The following is a 16,533-nucleotide window of genomic DNA, read 5'->3' as shown; positions in this document are numbered from 1 at the left end:
TGCTAGAGCATACAAAAATTATTATTTTCTTTGCTCAAGCAGAGTATATTTCTTCGGCTAAGCTCATTTGTTCCTTTCTTTCGATCTCGATTTTAACATTACTGTAACATCAATTCAGAATACCTTGTGCAGGGATATGACACAATAGTAGGAGAGCGTGGAATGCAATTGTCACGAGGGTATATCACTCTTAAATGAAGTCACTAGTGATCTAGATGATGACACGTAAACTGTACTAACTCATTTTCTGTTTAAATTATAATATATCTGTTAGGTATTTTTATTAGTTGACAATTTATTGACAATCTTGTAAAAATTCAAAAATAAGTTCAAGAAGATTTCGTATTGCAACAAGAAGATGTCGTATTGCAACAAGAAGATTCAGAATCAGATTTGAAGTTAAAGTTACAGATTTTGTTAAGTTGAGATTTGAAGAGATAAGAATAAAAACTTCGTCAAATGAAGATAAGACATTAGTTAAGATTTGGAGAGATAAAGATAAGGCCTTTGTCAAAAGAAGATAAGGCAGATTGATATTTGAATTCAAAGGCATATTCGGATTTAATTTCTAGTGGCATAATCGGATTGTTATTTATAAGGATAGGAGACAAAGTAAACTTTGATATATATATATATGTGTGTGTGTGTGTGTGTGTGTGTGTGTGTGTGTGAATGGTTTTTTTGGATGGGCATTGACGTGGAGCAAACATATTAAAGTGGGTTTTGAAATTCAAAGTGCAAATGCCAAAAAGGTGATAATCGGATTTGGTGCAAATGCCAAAAAGGTGATAATCGGATTTGGATAAGGTGGATTCAAAAGGAGATTTAGTTTTCAGTTTGAATTAAAAAAAAAATGTTCAACGTGGAGAGAATAGGCAGAAGCTTTATTTAAGGTTTCATGGTAGCTAATAATGATGTAGAGGTTTAATAGAATATTTTTAGAAAAAGTCTGTGAGTTTTGGTGAGTCTAGTACGCTATTGAGATCGTCCTTCGGGAGAGGGATTTGTTACTTTCGGGATGAAGCTTTGTTGGTCGAAGGGAGTTCACCGTGCAGTTTAGAAGACGTGTGGTGCACGCTAAACAAATCACTGTGGAGATTTGTCACAGCAGCATCGTTGTCTAGGAGGGAGTCCTTGAGTGAATAAGTCCGTTCGGTGTCTGTAATTTCTGGAACATAGTGAACTGTTTATTGTTTGGACGTGGCCCCGTAGAGTAGGTGTGCGCACCGAACTACGATATCATATTGTGTGTTCTTTTATTTTCTACACTTTATTTTACTCGAGCAACTGAACGTAATTAACCCAGATCTAACAATATCATGTTGGTGACGTTCACATGTCAAACAGTAATCTCAGAGAGGGATAAAAAAATGATACTAGTATTTCTCAAAATAATAATAATAATAATAATAATAATAATACGAATAATCTTTAATCTTTAATCTCTAATCGTTAATATTTAATATTTAATATTTAATCTTTAATCTTTAACATACATAAAAGAGCTAAAATATTTCTCTTCTTTTGACATGTGGCACCAAGAATTACGTGGACCGAAGTAGTTAGGAATGACATTTTAGATCTAGACCTTCAGAAAAGTCTAATTTCGAACAGAGATACGTGAAAAAGTGAAATCTATATAGCCGACTCCAATTAAGATGAGATGAATGCTTGTTATTGTTTGACATGTGGCATAACAAAAAGCTTCTCCTTCTTTTTAACACATGGGCATCACCTTTTTTATTTTTTTTAAGCATTTCCTAATTTCTTTCATCTTTTATTTCTCATATTTGTTCCTTTTTTTAATACTCCTATACAGTTTAATTTTGTTTACAATATGTTTTTTTAAAATATTTTTTTTCTCGCTTTACATTTATTAAAATAATTTATTCTTTGACATATATAAAAGAGCTAAAATATTTTTCTCTTCTTTCGACACGTGGCGTAACAAGAAGCTTATCCTTCTTTTGAACACATGGGCATCACTTTTTTATTTTTTTATGCATTTCTTGATTTCTTTTTATCTTTTTTTTTTCTCATATTTGTTCTTTTTCAATGTTTCTATACAATTTAATTTTGTTTACAATGTATCTTTTTAAAGTATTTTTTTTCTCTCTTTAGACTTATTAAGGCCTCATTCATTTTATCAATTTGAGTTTTCAATTCTAGTTTTGCTACAGTAAAAAGCTCTCATAAAAAGTCACATCTAACTTTGTTGCTATAGTTAAAAGCTTTCACATAAGTTACATCTCAGTTCGAATTGAAAACTCGAATCGGTGAACTGAACGAGGCATATAATAATTTATTTCAAATATATTCCTATTATTTTCTTTGGGAGTTTCTCTGGTAGTCCCTCTCCGACGGCAGTCCTAGTTTTCAACTATTGGATCTGGTCAAAATCACATCAGATTAAAAATGTATACAGAAAGCTAGATTTTGATACAGTTCTAACGGCTAAAAAGTAGATAACACTGGCAGTCCCATTTTTACCGGGACTACCAGAAAAACTCCCTTTTCCTTTTTGTTAAAGATTGTTACATTTGTTTGTTTATTTCAATTAGTTTTTTAAAAAATATCCTAGTGAGCTTTTTGTTCACGTTTTTAATATTTTTTAAATTTATCTCCAAATAGTGGTTTTTAGTTAAAGAGGATTGTGATGAGACTAAGGAGATGTTTGGTTTATGGATTAGAATCATGAGATTAAAATTATTTTTTATTTACGTGTATTTTTTGTGAGAGAAAACACTGTAACGAATCATGAATCATGATTCAAATCGGGATATGAATCTCTCAACCAAACAATACCTAAGAGTTGTTGAGTAGTGATGTTAGAAGCTCTTAGAAGTTAGTATAAATGGATTTTGTTTTGATAATTTTGTAACTGTTATACGACTAGTCCTGATGATGTATTAATTAGAGAAAAGTTTTGTACTCGGACCTTTTACAGTTATTTGGATTTCCAAGCCCCGCGAGGCGGGAATGTTTATTATTATTATTATTATTATTATTATTATTATTATTATTATTATTATATTATTATTTTTATATTATTATTATTATTATTATTATTATTATTATAGGTGATTTCTCGGGATGGATTTATGGGTTTAAAGTAAGGTTGGCAATTTAGATAGCGACACGACGACACAATTCGAAATCTGCATGAAATTAGTAGGTTTGTGTTTATTATAAATGAATTTGGGTTATAATTGAATTGACATGATTAACACGATTAATAAATGAGTTAGATTAGGGTTCACCTCCTAATACAAAGGGATACGAATTAACATGATTAACTATATGTGTCATCTGTAATTTAATGATATGTGATATAATATGAAAGTTTATATGACATATTAAATACAAATAATGTGAATTTTAATATTTGTAGGTAAAATTCATATATTTTTCTTAAAGGAAAAGATAAATTGACCAATAAACATATTAAACCAGTCTTGACCGTGTTAAATAAGTCATTATTATATTAGTTATTTATTCAATATATTAATTTAAACGTGTTATATGGGTTGACACGATTAACACGATTAATAAATGAGTCGTGTTTGGATTTATATTTTTGACACATTTAATAAACATGTCGTGTTTGAGTTGATATTTTCTGACATAATTAATAAACAGATTGACACAAACACGACCCACTAACACAAATTGCCAATCTTAGCTTGGAGTATATAAATCCATATGATTTTGCATTTATTTTCATTTAATTTTAATTTAGTCGCGCCTTGTTTTAGGGATGTCACATTTTATTTCTTAAAATATGCATTAAATGGTATCTTTATTCTGAAAATTGATTTTTAAAAGATAACTCTGGTCTTTATTTTATTTTTTTTAATGGGGGATTTTGGTGTCTCTTACGTACTTTAGTTGAACTTTTCTTTGAAAGAGAAATTTTGCAAGACTTTTTTTTTTTTTTGAAATTTTTAAGTCTTCCATTTATATTATTTTTCTTTTTTCTATTATAGTTCTCAAACCTTAACATGACTAAAAATGTTCAAATAAAATGAATACATAAAAATTCAATTTTTACCCCTTTTTAAAATTTTTTTACTCATTTTATTTTTCTATTTCATTCACTGAAATTTTCATTGAGGGGAAGGAAGATGCTTGATGGGTAAAGCGGGGGTGGTGGTTTAGACGTAAAGGGGAGGGCGTAGTATCGGGGTTGGCTAGCTGATACGACTAGTCGGGGTAGGGATGGGCATTACAAAGCTAGGCAGAAAAATGGGCAACATAGCGGTGGTTGTGTGGGGATGGAAGAAAGGTGGTGGCCGCGTGGAGGTATGTGCATGTGGGTGGCAACATGGCAGGGTCAACATAGAGGTTGCCAACACAGGGTTGTTGATGTACGGATAGGCGTCGGAGAAGGGTTGGGGATGAGCGGTAACAAGTGACAATTTAGACCGTGTAATAATTTTTAGTAGTTTTTTAAGGTTTCTAACATTTGAGATTACTATTTATTATTTTTAAAGAGGCAGGGCCTTTATTTATCCATGTGGCTGCTATAATCTAACGATGTATTGTTAGAGGTGTCAAACGTGCTAGCCCGGCACGTCCGACCCCAGGCCCGTGGCGGGCATGGGCCGTGCTTGGCACGACCTTGCACAGTGAAGGGCCGGGCTTGAGGAGAAACTCTCAGGCTTGGAACTAGCCCGTGGCCCTAGTCCATAAGGGCCAGGGCCTAGGCCCTTCACAGGCCGGTCCCTGCTCTTGTAATTATTTTACAATATTTAATAAAAATATATATATATATATATATCATATGTCCCCAAAAGATGTGATTTTATTGAATTGAGATTATACAAATAAGTACACATAAATGATTATCTCGTTAAAAACCTTGCCAAGTAAAACTCGTGGAGAGATCGGGACAAAACCTTAGTGAAGGAAAAAAGAGTGCAATATTCTAGGATAAGTAAATTACAAAACCTAAGTGCTTCGAGAAGATTATGTTATTTCTAAGCTAGAAAAATAGTCTTACATTGAATCATCTGTATATCGTTGTTTTTGTCTTCTAGCATATTCTCAGTCTTTAACACACATTAGCCTCTCTAAAATATCTAGATGCATTCTGCTTCTCTTCTCGTCAAGAATTCAGTTGCTTGCACTAAATGCTTGCTCTGATGCTACCGTTGACACTGGAGTTGTCGGAATGTCATGAGTTATTACGGACAATGTTGAAATATGATCGATCTTGCTCTTCCACCACTATAAGATGTCCAGTTTGTCGTCATCGATATTACGGTTAATGTTGAAAAACCTAGACACTTGTCCTACTATAATGTCACTTTACTTTTGCTTAGTTTCTATCATGTTTAGACTTCATTTTTGGGTCTATCTCAGCAAAAAAAGCCTAGAACTCCAACCATAACATTTTCTTCTCTCTTCTCACTCCTTTTCTCACTAAAAATTCAGATTCAAACCTAGGTTTTCAAGAGAGAATGAGCTAAAAACTCAACCAGCCCGTTCAACTCGTTTTCAACCTAGAGCCAAAAATAACCATCAAGGTTTTGAGCTTTAGGAACAAGTTTTTCTTTTAGGTAACTTCTTTCTTATGTTAGAAACTAAGATTTCAGAGATTAAGATGTTGAAATCCTACTTGAGAGTCAGATTTTTTATGTGGCTTATTATGCATGTTGGTTGTAGACCCTTAAAAATGAGTTTATTGAGGTTTTGGTTCAAATATTAATCTCCTAATTGCTCTTTGCCTTTTGAAATAATGTGTGATGCCAGTGACTTTGTTAGTGTTGTGTTAGGACAAAGAAAAGATAAAGAAGCCATATGTCATTTATTACGCAAGTAAAACAAGAAATCTGGGACATAATTGAAAGTAAAAACATGCTAGCCATAATATTCAACATAAGAAATTTAGAAAAGAAGAAAATTGATTAACCAATTCGAAGTTGAACTCCGTTTGGGAATTTTCACAGGGGTTCGAATTAATATTTATTTTATTCTATTCACACCTTAATATTTTCTCTCTATACTCTCTTTATAACTATAATCTTTTATTTTAAAAAACCCTTACGTAAAATGACAAAAAGAACAATAGTAGACTTAATTACATAATTAATTATATTATAAAAAAAGAAAATAATGGTATTATTTTTTTCTTCGCACAACCCACATAATTTATCCCAAAATTTTCAACTTTTATGATTTTATGATTTATAATAAAACTTTAATTTTCACGTTTCAATGATTATTTAAAAAATATTCCATAAAAGTATGTTCAGTTTTATTTTTTGAATGTAGTTATTTACAATTTTTTTGTTCCTGTTTTATATCTTTTTTTTTTCATTCACTCTGTTTTTTAATACTAATCCTTAATCATTTTTTCCTCTTTTTTTTTTCTTGTTTTAATAAAGATGGGTAATTAATTGCGTTTTTTTCATTATTTTTTTTCCTACGCTCATATGCTAATTAACAAGTTTTGCATTTTTCTTTTTTTAACCATTTTATCTTTTATGATCCTTGATATAAGATAATTATATTGCCTTTTTTATGAAAAATTATTTGGTCATTTTATTTAACTAATTCATTATATTTGAGTTGTTTTGTTTTCAATTTTTACTTTTAAACTTGTTTATTTTCCGTTTTTCTTTATTTATTAAATAAAAAATTAAAATAAAATAGTGGGTGTAGAGAGAAATATAACGTTGTCAAAAATAATCTTTGTGAAGAGAAAAATAAAGTGGTAAAAAATAATCTTTTTTAATATTGTTAAGGTTAATTCTAGAATAATAGAGGTACGTAAAAAGTAATTTTAATCCTTTGAAAAGTTTGAGGGGTGTGTAATTAGGAGGTGTGAATAGAAACTAAGATAAAATTATAGATTATACATTTTTAAGTACCCGACTTATTAAAAAGTACATATTTTAAATAACTTTACCATTTGGCTAATTCTAATTTAAAAGGTAAAAATATATGGGTAATGTTAATGGGTAGAAATAAAGTAGGACTCCATTCAAGGGGTATTCTTAAAAATTGCCCTAGAACTGAAGTGGTTTGAACTCGGCCCAACAAAACCATTCTTTGGTTTTAAAAAAATTTAATTTTTGAATTGTGATGTGATGCTTTAACCATATTGAATCTCAAAAACTAAAACCACCTCTCCTTTTACTTTCGGCCGAAGGTTCAAACTGCATATGGTTCAAAAATTCATGGCATGAACCTTAATTAAACCTCACAATTCAAAACCCACAACAAAATTTGATAAGTAGGTTAGAGGTTGCTTTTACACAACAACTTCTGCTGCCATTGTCCAAATTTATGAAAATAACCTTAATAATAAAACTTAATTCCCAATCTACCTATTTTACTATTTCAATAACAAATTAAAAAACATATATTTTAAAAAAAGTTATTTACAATTGAAAATCTTTAACAAGTATACTATGTTAAATTTTACTCAAATATTTTTAGTAATTATCAAAAATAAGAAATTTAATTGATGAATACATTTTCCATATCAATAAAAATAATTTATTTTTAAAAAATATTTTAATTAATTAATTAAAATTATATTTTTATATTTTGAATATTAACCATAAAAAGAAATGAAATAACTATAAATATGTGCTAAAATGTATATTTTCGCCATTATGCATCACCACAATAATTTTACACACATTTTACCAAACACCTATATTTCTACTTATGGTATTTACAGTAGTTTTGTAAAAATATTTACCAAATACTTATATGCTTCTTGCTACAACAATTTATTACTAACACGCAACAACAAAAATTTTCAACAACACAGTAATCCCAAACTGGCCCTATATTCATTCTCTTTCATATGTTTACTTGACTATTAGATGATATAATGGGAAACAAACTCATTCCCTTTCTTATGTTAACTAAAATTAGGAATATCAGTTTTATGAATGTAATCACTAAAAATCATTTTACACAATTAAATAATCATTGATTATATAGTAATTCATTAAGGGTAGATAAGTAAATTTAGCATTCATTCATTTGACAATGAATCAATACTAAGAGGTGCAAGGATTGGTATTCTCTTTTTTCATTTCCTATATTGTGTGGGGCTCATTAAATCTTCATTACTAATTTTGTAAGTAAGCACATTATTAGATGCAAAAGAGAATTACTCATTACTTCTCTTTTCTCTTTGATGCAAAATAAACATGCCGTAGTGTACCCAGTCCTCCCTTTTATCCGGCGTTCCAAACGGACTGAAAACTACTCTTTATAATAGTCACATTTTTGTTATTTCTCTTAATATAACTATCCTTATACTATAATAGATCGATTTAAATAAATTAAAAGCAAAAAAAGTAATACTGAAAGCAACATTTCACATTAATTTTGAAGGGTTAATTTTAATTTTTTTTGATTAATTTTAAAAATTCCCCTGAACTATGACCCTTGTAACACTTGACCCTCTTGAATTTCAAAACATAACATCTGTTCCTCCCGAACTTTGTGCCGTTAACAAGTTTTCTCTTTTTGTTATAATAAGTGACGGAATTACCACGTGTCACTTATTTAGTGAGAATTAAAAGCACAATTACGCTTATACCCTCTTAATAAGATAATTCTCAATTTTATTGAAAAAATTCACCATCTTTGTTCCCTATTTTTCTTTTTTCTTTTTCCTCATTTTGTTCCCCATTTTCGTACAATCATAACTCATTTTGTTCCCTAGTTTTGAAAATTTGTACATTTTGCCCAAACGAAAAGAATTCTGCTAAGAGAGATTGGTTGGTAAACCCTCTTGGAGAGAGAGGGTCAATCCCTACCTGCACCCACCCATTGCCACCAAAAACCCCAACTTTCTATTCATCCAAATACTCACTTTTAGAGAGAAGTGGTAGAACTTTTTTGAGAGAGAAAGAGGGTAAAAAATGGCCCAAGTGAGCAAAATATGCAACAATGGAGCTCAAAACACCGTCACTTTGCCAAACATCTCGAACACTCACATTGCCAACGAGATTGAAGTTGTGGGGTTCTTTGAGCTCTTTGAATTTGAAGCTCAAGAACAATTTCGTGGGTTGAATTTCGTGACAAATATTTTACATTGAATACAACCAATACAGAGGAGAGAGAAGAATGAGTCCTTAGATATTACAAAAAGAAAGCTAAAAAGAACTAAAAAACATAAGCAAAACTGAAGAAATAAAAGCTAGAAACATAACAGAAGTGAATGACAAGGAGAAAAGACGAAGACATGGTGGTGGATCACTGGAAGACAAGGATTTAGCATGATTGTGCTATGCTAAATTGAATACATAAATTAATTCATTATAATTATAAAATTATGAAAATCAAAACATTCATAAATGTATTGCATATTTGTATATAGAAGTACTAGGATTTAGCATTTAAAGATGAAGAAAAAATATGTCAAATTTTGTATACAAACGAGCTGCATTGCTTTGTTTTGAGGAGATGACGATTTTAAAAATAAAATTTGTTCTTCCGTGTACTTTGTGTAAATCACAGAAAACTCTATCCTATGGCAGTATGGCTATAAGACGAGATATTGAGACGAAAGATAAAAACTTCAATCATAGAAAATAAGAAAACCTGTTCTGAGATAAGAATTCCAAACATCAACAAAAAAAAAAGACATTTGCATTAAGTCCTACCTATGACAGCAAAATATATGTACATGTATATTGTCGTATAAGCTTCTTTCTTCGATATTATTGTCGTATAAGCTTGGAAACTACATCTTGTTCTCGTATATATTTAATTATTTATGATTTATGATAGTTTGTCTTTTGTCGTTTATGCACAAAACGGTCATTTCCGACCCTAAAACGACGCTCCTCCAAAAATCAACACCGTCAACCCGACGCTTCACAAACTCTCCAATGGCGTCGCCGGCGATACCATTGCAGAGATCTCCGCTACCCCCATCATCCTCTCCGACCTCTTCCTCCTCCCCTCTCCAACGCCTCTCCACCTTCAAATCCGCCTCCGCCGCCACAACCACCACTACAACCGCCGCTTCCATATCGCCTCTCGACTCCTTCGCATCGCACCCAATTTTCTCGGCCTTTCTCTCCCCGGACTTCTCCTCCAGCTCCTTCTCCTCTGCCGCGCTCTCCTCCGGCGCTCCGGCCTCCACCGCCGAGAAGCTCCACAACGCCATCCGCCTCCTCGAGTCTCAGCTCCGCTCTGAAGTCCTCTCCCGCCACGGCGAGCTCCTCTCCCAGCTCTCCTCCCTCCAGCACGCCGATCACGCCCTCGCCACTGTCCGATCCGCAGTCTCCTCCCTCCAATCCTCCCTCCGCCGCGTCCGATCCGAGCTCTCCGATCCCTTGAAATCCATCCAAACGCAGACCGTACAGCTCTCCAACCTCCACCGCACCACGGAGCTCCTCCAGCACTCGATCCGCGCCCTCCGCCTCTCCAAGAAGCTCCGAGATCTCATCTCCTCCTCTGCCGGTGATCCGCACAAGCTCGACCTCGCCAAGGCCGCGCAGCTGCACTGCGAGATCTTGACGCTGAACGACGAGGACGATCTCGGACGATCTCGGAGGAATTGACGTCGTCGAGGAGGAGCTCGCTTGGGTGAGGGAGACCGGGGACAAGCTGAGGAGCGAGGCGATGAAGGTGCTGAGTAGAGGAATGGAGGGTTTGAACCAGGCCGAGGTCGGGACTTGCTTGCAGGTTTTCTACAATATGGGAGAATTGAGAGCGACAGTGGAGCGGATGATCGAGAAGTACAAGAGCGTTGGATTGAAGAGTGTGAGTGCGGCATTGGATATGAAGGCAATCTCCGCGTCGGCGGGAGGCGGCGGAGGTTTCAGTCCGGGAGGGATTAGGGGGAGTGGAACGCCGCAGATTGGAGGCGGAGCTAAGGCGAGGGAGGCGCTATGCAACGAATGGCGGGATGTATGGATAAGTTGCATTCGGTATTGGTTGCGGTTTGGCACTTGCAGAGGGTTTTGTCGAAGAAGCGTGATCCATTTACTCATGTGCTGCTTCTTGACGAGGTTATTCAGGTGGGTGGAATTGGAATTTTGAGGTACATTTTGGTTTTTGGTGTTTTTGTGTGCTTGTTTAGTTGTTTTTATGCTATGTTGCTTACAAATTAATGGAAATGAAATAAAAGACAAATGATACTTGGGAAACCTTTAGTTTGATTGTTTGAAATGTTGAGGTATTTTTGGGGTTGAGCCTGTTCCGTGTCTTTCTTGAGATATCATGGAGTGGGACTGGGGTGAGGATTTTTGCATGCCAACTTTGCTAAGGAGGTCTTTTGAGATTGAAGCTGGATACGGGATGGAATGGTCAGAGATGTTTATAATTTTGGTGCTGATGGATGGGGGTGGTTCTATTAATTTTCAACCAAAAATCTATTGTTGTTTTTCCAAACATAGAGGAAAGCTAATTGGATGGGAATGAATGAGAATTTTGAGTTTTATGCTGTTGATGTTTGAGTTTTCACTTGGTTGGTGCTCCGCCATATGCTCGGGCTCGGGAATTATGTCTTGCACGAGAATGAGAAAGGAAGCTCCGAAGTCAGAGGGACACCAGCATGGTGCCTGCCAAACACACTCCGACGCTCAAGTCAACCGAGCTTATGGGGAGCAATAAATGGTGTAACAGGAGTTGGATAGGAGAATTGTCCTTACCTCAATAAATGACTATGAGGTATTTATAGTTTGTTGTTGGGTCCAGGTATGGCCCACGCCCGTTGAGTATTCCGCATATGGTTGTACGGCTTTGTCAGATGGTATGAAAGGTGTCGCTAATCAATGATTCTTGTTCCATATCCATCCTACGGTGGCAATTGCTTCATCTTGGCAAGTACGATCTTGTTCGGCGTCTTGTGTGTATTCTTTCATATGTCTATTCCGAGCATAAGCTGAGGACGCATGGACTTACTTGATGCCTTATATTGGTGCCCTCCTTGCCCGTTCACCAGATTGGTCCGAAAGCTACGCCAAGCACGTCTCCTGGAACCAGGGACTTGTTCGGCACTTGTTCACAGGTCGGAACTCGGGAGGAAACAAGCTCGGATGGGAATTTCCCACGTGCTCGGAACGTGCCGCCGAGCTACCTCCCAACATATACCATGAGTTCGTTGATCTTTGTTGTGTTTGTTATTACGCAAGACTTGAAGGGTAGAGCACTAGATGGTTGTTTAAGCTGGGGAGGAAGTTATTATATGTGGTTAGGGCTTGCAGGTTTGAAGGCAATTGAGTTGCTTACAACATGACTGTAATTGGGCATGTCGTTTCTGAAGGATGAGATGAATAACCATTTCCCCTTTTGTTAACTAAGCAACTTCCGTCCATAGATGAGTTGCCGGAAAAATAAAAATAAAAAATTCAATGATTTTATCATGCGTGAGTTGTGGTACCATTTCCACTTGAATTGAACTCTTTAGTTGTCATTGCAAATTTACATTATATCAGCTGTTAGTATGTCATTGCAAATAGTGGTAATTTGTCTGAGTTAGTTAATGTTATTCGTCTTCCATTTAGGAGTTACTTTCCTTTGCTCACATCAATTTGTACTTGCTTAGGAAGGTGATGCCATGTTAACTGATCGAATCTGGGAAGCCATTGTCAAGGCGTTTGCCAACCAAAGGAAGTCTGTTTTCACTGCTTCAAGCTTTGTCAAAGAGATTTTTACCATGGGTTATCCAAAGCTATATACTATGATAGAGAATCTTCTTGAAAGAATTTCACGAGACACAGATGTCAAAGGGGTTTTACCAGCTATTAGATCAGAGGGGAAAGATAACATGATTGCAGCTGTTGAAATATTCCAGACAGCATTCTTGGCTCTCTGCTTGGGTCGCCTTTCAGATCTTGTGAATTCAATATTCCTTGTGTCTAGCCGTGGAAGTGTTCCCTCCAAAGAATAAATCTCAAGAATTGTATCAAGAATTCAGGACGAGATTGAAGCTGTGCAGTTGGATGGACGCTTGACACTTATGGTCTTGCGTGAAATTGGCAAGGTTTTGCTTCGTCTCGCTGAACGAGCTGAATACCAGGTAACTTAGTTCTCTTAGACAAAGATAAAAGGCAATTATTTTATCTACGTTAAAAGTACTTTGATTCAATCATGTCTAATACTATGTTGAAGATGAATTTTATAAACATGTGTAAAGAACTCTAATCCTTGTCTTTTTATCTAGTATCCAAGAAGTCCAAGGGGCCAAGGGCATTGGGTTGCGTTTGATAACTTATGAGAACTAATGTCAAGATTGACGTCACAGTATTTAATTTCATGTTTTTGCATAGAGATTCATTATAATTTTGCATTTATGACTAAATTGTGGGTATGAGGATTGAACGTTGAGAAAATTTAGGGAGAGATTAGTTCTTTTGGTGTAGGTCATTGTTAGGACCCTATGGCTGAGAAGGTAAAATACGGCAAGAATGGAAACAATAACCAGGAAAAGGGCCTGGCTCCTTGTATTGAATCAATCGGAAAACCAATTACAAGAAAAGTTACAACTGAAAATAAAGGACGGAGGAGAGTTCGAGGACTCCTCCTAGCCTCCACAGAATCTATTCCTCACTCAATTCACGATCCTTCCTATTTTCCCCTCTAGGCTATTTATTCTCCTTGCCAATAACTAACTCCTCACTCTTACTAACAGAATTCCTTATCCCGATGCTCATTGCTACCCCAAATTACCAACCTGCCCCTTTCTGTCTCTCTTTCCCCTTCTCGCATATACAAAAGTACAACCTTGTCCCCAAGGTTGAAGTCGGGAAATTGGTCCCTCATGACTGCAACCGGCTCCCAAGTGGCATCCGAAGAAGGCAACCCATCCCACTGCACCAAGACTTCAGCCATGCGACGACCTCCCACAATGATGACACGCGAATCCAAAACTGTTGCTGGCTGGACAAGGAGCTCCAGGTCGCTGGTCAACTACGCAGGAAGGGGTTGGCCCTTGTAGTGCTGACCCCGAAAAGGCTTAAGCTGGGACACATGGAAGACATGATGTATTTTGGTTGAAGGGGGCAAATACAGGCGATAAGCAACCGCACCAATCTTCTCCAATATTGCAAAAGGCCCGTAAAAGCGCGGACTCGGCTTTTCGTTAACTTTCCGGGCCAGAGACTTCATAAAATATGGACGTAGCCGCAACAAGACCAGGTCTCTAGCCGAAAATTCCACCTTGCAACGGTGCCTGTCTGCGAAAGTCTTCATATGTTGCTGTGCCAGCCGAAGGTGCTCCTTGAGTGCGTCCAGCACTTGGTTGCGCTCTTCTAACTGGACTGCGACCTCCTGGACAGCGGTAGAATTGTCCTGGAAACGGTAAAGGGTGGGTGGTTCCCTGCCATAAACTGCTTGGAAAGGGGAGCATTTTATAGACGAGTTATACGAGGTATTGAACCAATACTCAACCCATGGCAAGAATGACAGCCATGATCGAGGTTTATCCGAGGCAAAACAGCGAAGGAATGTTTCTAAAAAGCGGTTAGTGACCTCCGATTGTCCATCCGTTTGGGGATGGTATGCGGTGCTGGCTTGGAGCTTAGTCCCCTGTAGTTTGAACAATTCCCGCCAAAACAAGCTCATGAAAATAGAATCACGGTCACTCACAATTGACCGAGGAAATCCGTGTAAACGGACTATCTCTCGCACAAATATTGACGCCACCTACTTTGCTGAATAAGGATGAGCTAAGGGGCAAAAATGTGCATATTTGGAGAGTCTGTCCACCACCACCAAAACAGTGTCCATACCCTGCGACTTAGGCAGTCCCCTGATGAAGTCCATGGCTATGTCCTTCCAAATTTGCTGGGGTATGGGCAACGGTTGCAATAATCCTGCTGGGGATAAAGCTTCCGACTTGGCTTGCTGGCATTTTTCGCAACTCGTTACAAGGTCCTTGACCGCCTGCGTCATTCCCCTCCAATAAAAGTTTGCCGACACTCGTTTGTACGTCCGCAAGAACCCGGAATGGCCTCCGACGATTGAGCTATGGAACTCCTGGAGAATCCTCGAAACCCAGGAGGATGGTAGAACCAGCCTATCCCGAAACCAAAGCAGCTCGTTGCGAAACACATAACCTTCGCCTACTGGTTGACCATTGCGAATGCCCTGTATAATTGCACGGCAGGCCACGTCCGCCTGCTGGTCCCTCTTGAGGGCATCTGTGTTGACCGGTTGAGAAACGGAGATGGCCGCTAGCTGGACAGGAGCCCCATCACCCCGACGCGAGAGTGCATCCGCCACCCGATTTGCTGCGCCCGACTTATATTGTACCTCAAAATCGTAGCCGAACAGTTTGGTAATCAGGCGTAGCCGTTCCGGGGGCAGGATGTGCTGGTTCAAAAGGAATTTTAAACATTGCTGTTCAGCCCGGATAATGAAATGCCGCCCCAAGAGATAGTGCCGCCATTTCTGGACGGCAAGAACTATGGCGAGTAGTTCTCGCTCATAGACTGATTTCAGTCGAAAAGAAAGGGAGAGCGTCTTGCTAAAATAGGCGATTGGCCGTCCTTGCATTAAAACCGCGCCAACCCCATTGCCCGAAGCATCCGTTTCCAAGATGAAGTCCCTGGTGAAATCTGGCATTGCCAAAACCGGTAGCTCAGTCATCGCCCTCTTCAGTTGTAGAAAAACGGCCTCCTCTGTGGACGTCCAATTGAATGCACCTTTCTTAAGTAAATCAGTGAGGGGGCAAGCGAGGGTGCCATAGTCTCGCACAAACCTCCTATAATATCCCGTAAGGCTAAGGAATCCGCGGAGTTCTCGCACATTCCGCGGGGTCGGCCAAGACAGCATTGCGCTGACTTTGGATGAATCGGCTGCCACTCCCTCGGCAGTGAGGACATGGCGCAAGTACTGGACTTGCTCTTGGCTGAACACACACTTGCTGAAATTGGCAAACAAGGACTCCCGATGTAACACCTCCAAAACCATCCGCAGGTGGACCAAATGCTCCTCCGTGGCCGGTGCATTGGTGAGGCCGAAAGGCATAACGAGAAACTCGTAATGCCCTTCATGAGTTCGAAAAGCAGTCTTTTCCACGTCGCTTTCGCGTACTCGAATATGGTGATATCCTGCCTTCAGGTCTAATTTCGTGAACACCCGCGCTCCATGTAACTCATCCAGTAGCTCGTCGATGATCGGAATTGGGAACTTATCCGGAATCGTTAGTTGGTTCAACGCGCGGTAGTCGACGCAGAAACGCCAGCTGCCGTACTTCTTCCGGACCAATAACACAAGACTGGCGTACGGGCTGTTGCTAGGCCGGATGATGCCAGACGCCCTCATATCTGATACCAACTTCTCAATTTCTGCTTTCTGAACCTGGGGGTACCTGTATAGCCTTATGTTCGGTGGGGACGCTCCTTCCCGGAGTACTATGCAATGTGCCCGTGCCCTTTCTGGCGGCAACCCCTCGGGGGAGCTGAAAACGGTGTGGAATTCCCCTATAAGCTTTTCACATTGCGCCGGGATTGGGCGAGTACCCCCTTCCAGCTCTAGCTCCTCGTCAACCACCATGCGGATCTCCAGCAATACCCCCCCCCCCCCCCCCCCCCCCCCCTCCCG

The 16,533-nt window shown here is 37.9% G+C and overlaps 1 pseudogene; it reads left to right on the top strand.

Annotated features, from left to right (window-relative positions):
* Window positions 1–9,829: 9,829 nt before the first annotated feature.
* The window catches only part of LOC21403805, a 10,410-nt pseudogene continuing 3,706 nt past the window's right edge, over window positions 9,830–16,533 (top strand).

Source organism: Morus notabilis, unplaced genomic scaffold (genome assembly GCF_000414095.1).
Source record: "Morus notabilis unplaced genomic scaffold, ASM41409v2 Scaffold409, whole genome shotgun sequence".
Classification (NCBI taxonomy): domain Eukaryota; kingdom Viridiplantae; phylum Streptophyta; class Magnoliopsida; order Rosales; family Moraceae; genus Morus; species Morus notabilis.
This window is presented reverse-complemented; position numbering and strand designations above follow the sequence as displayed.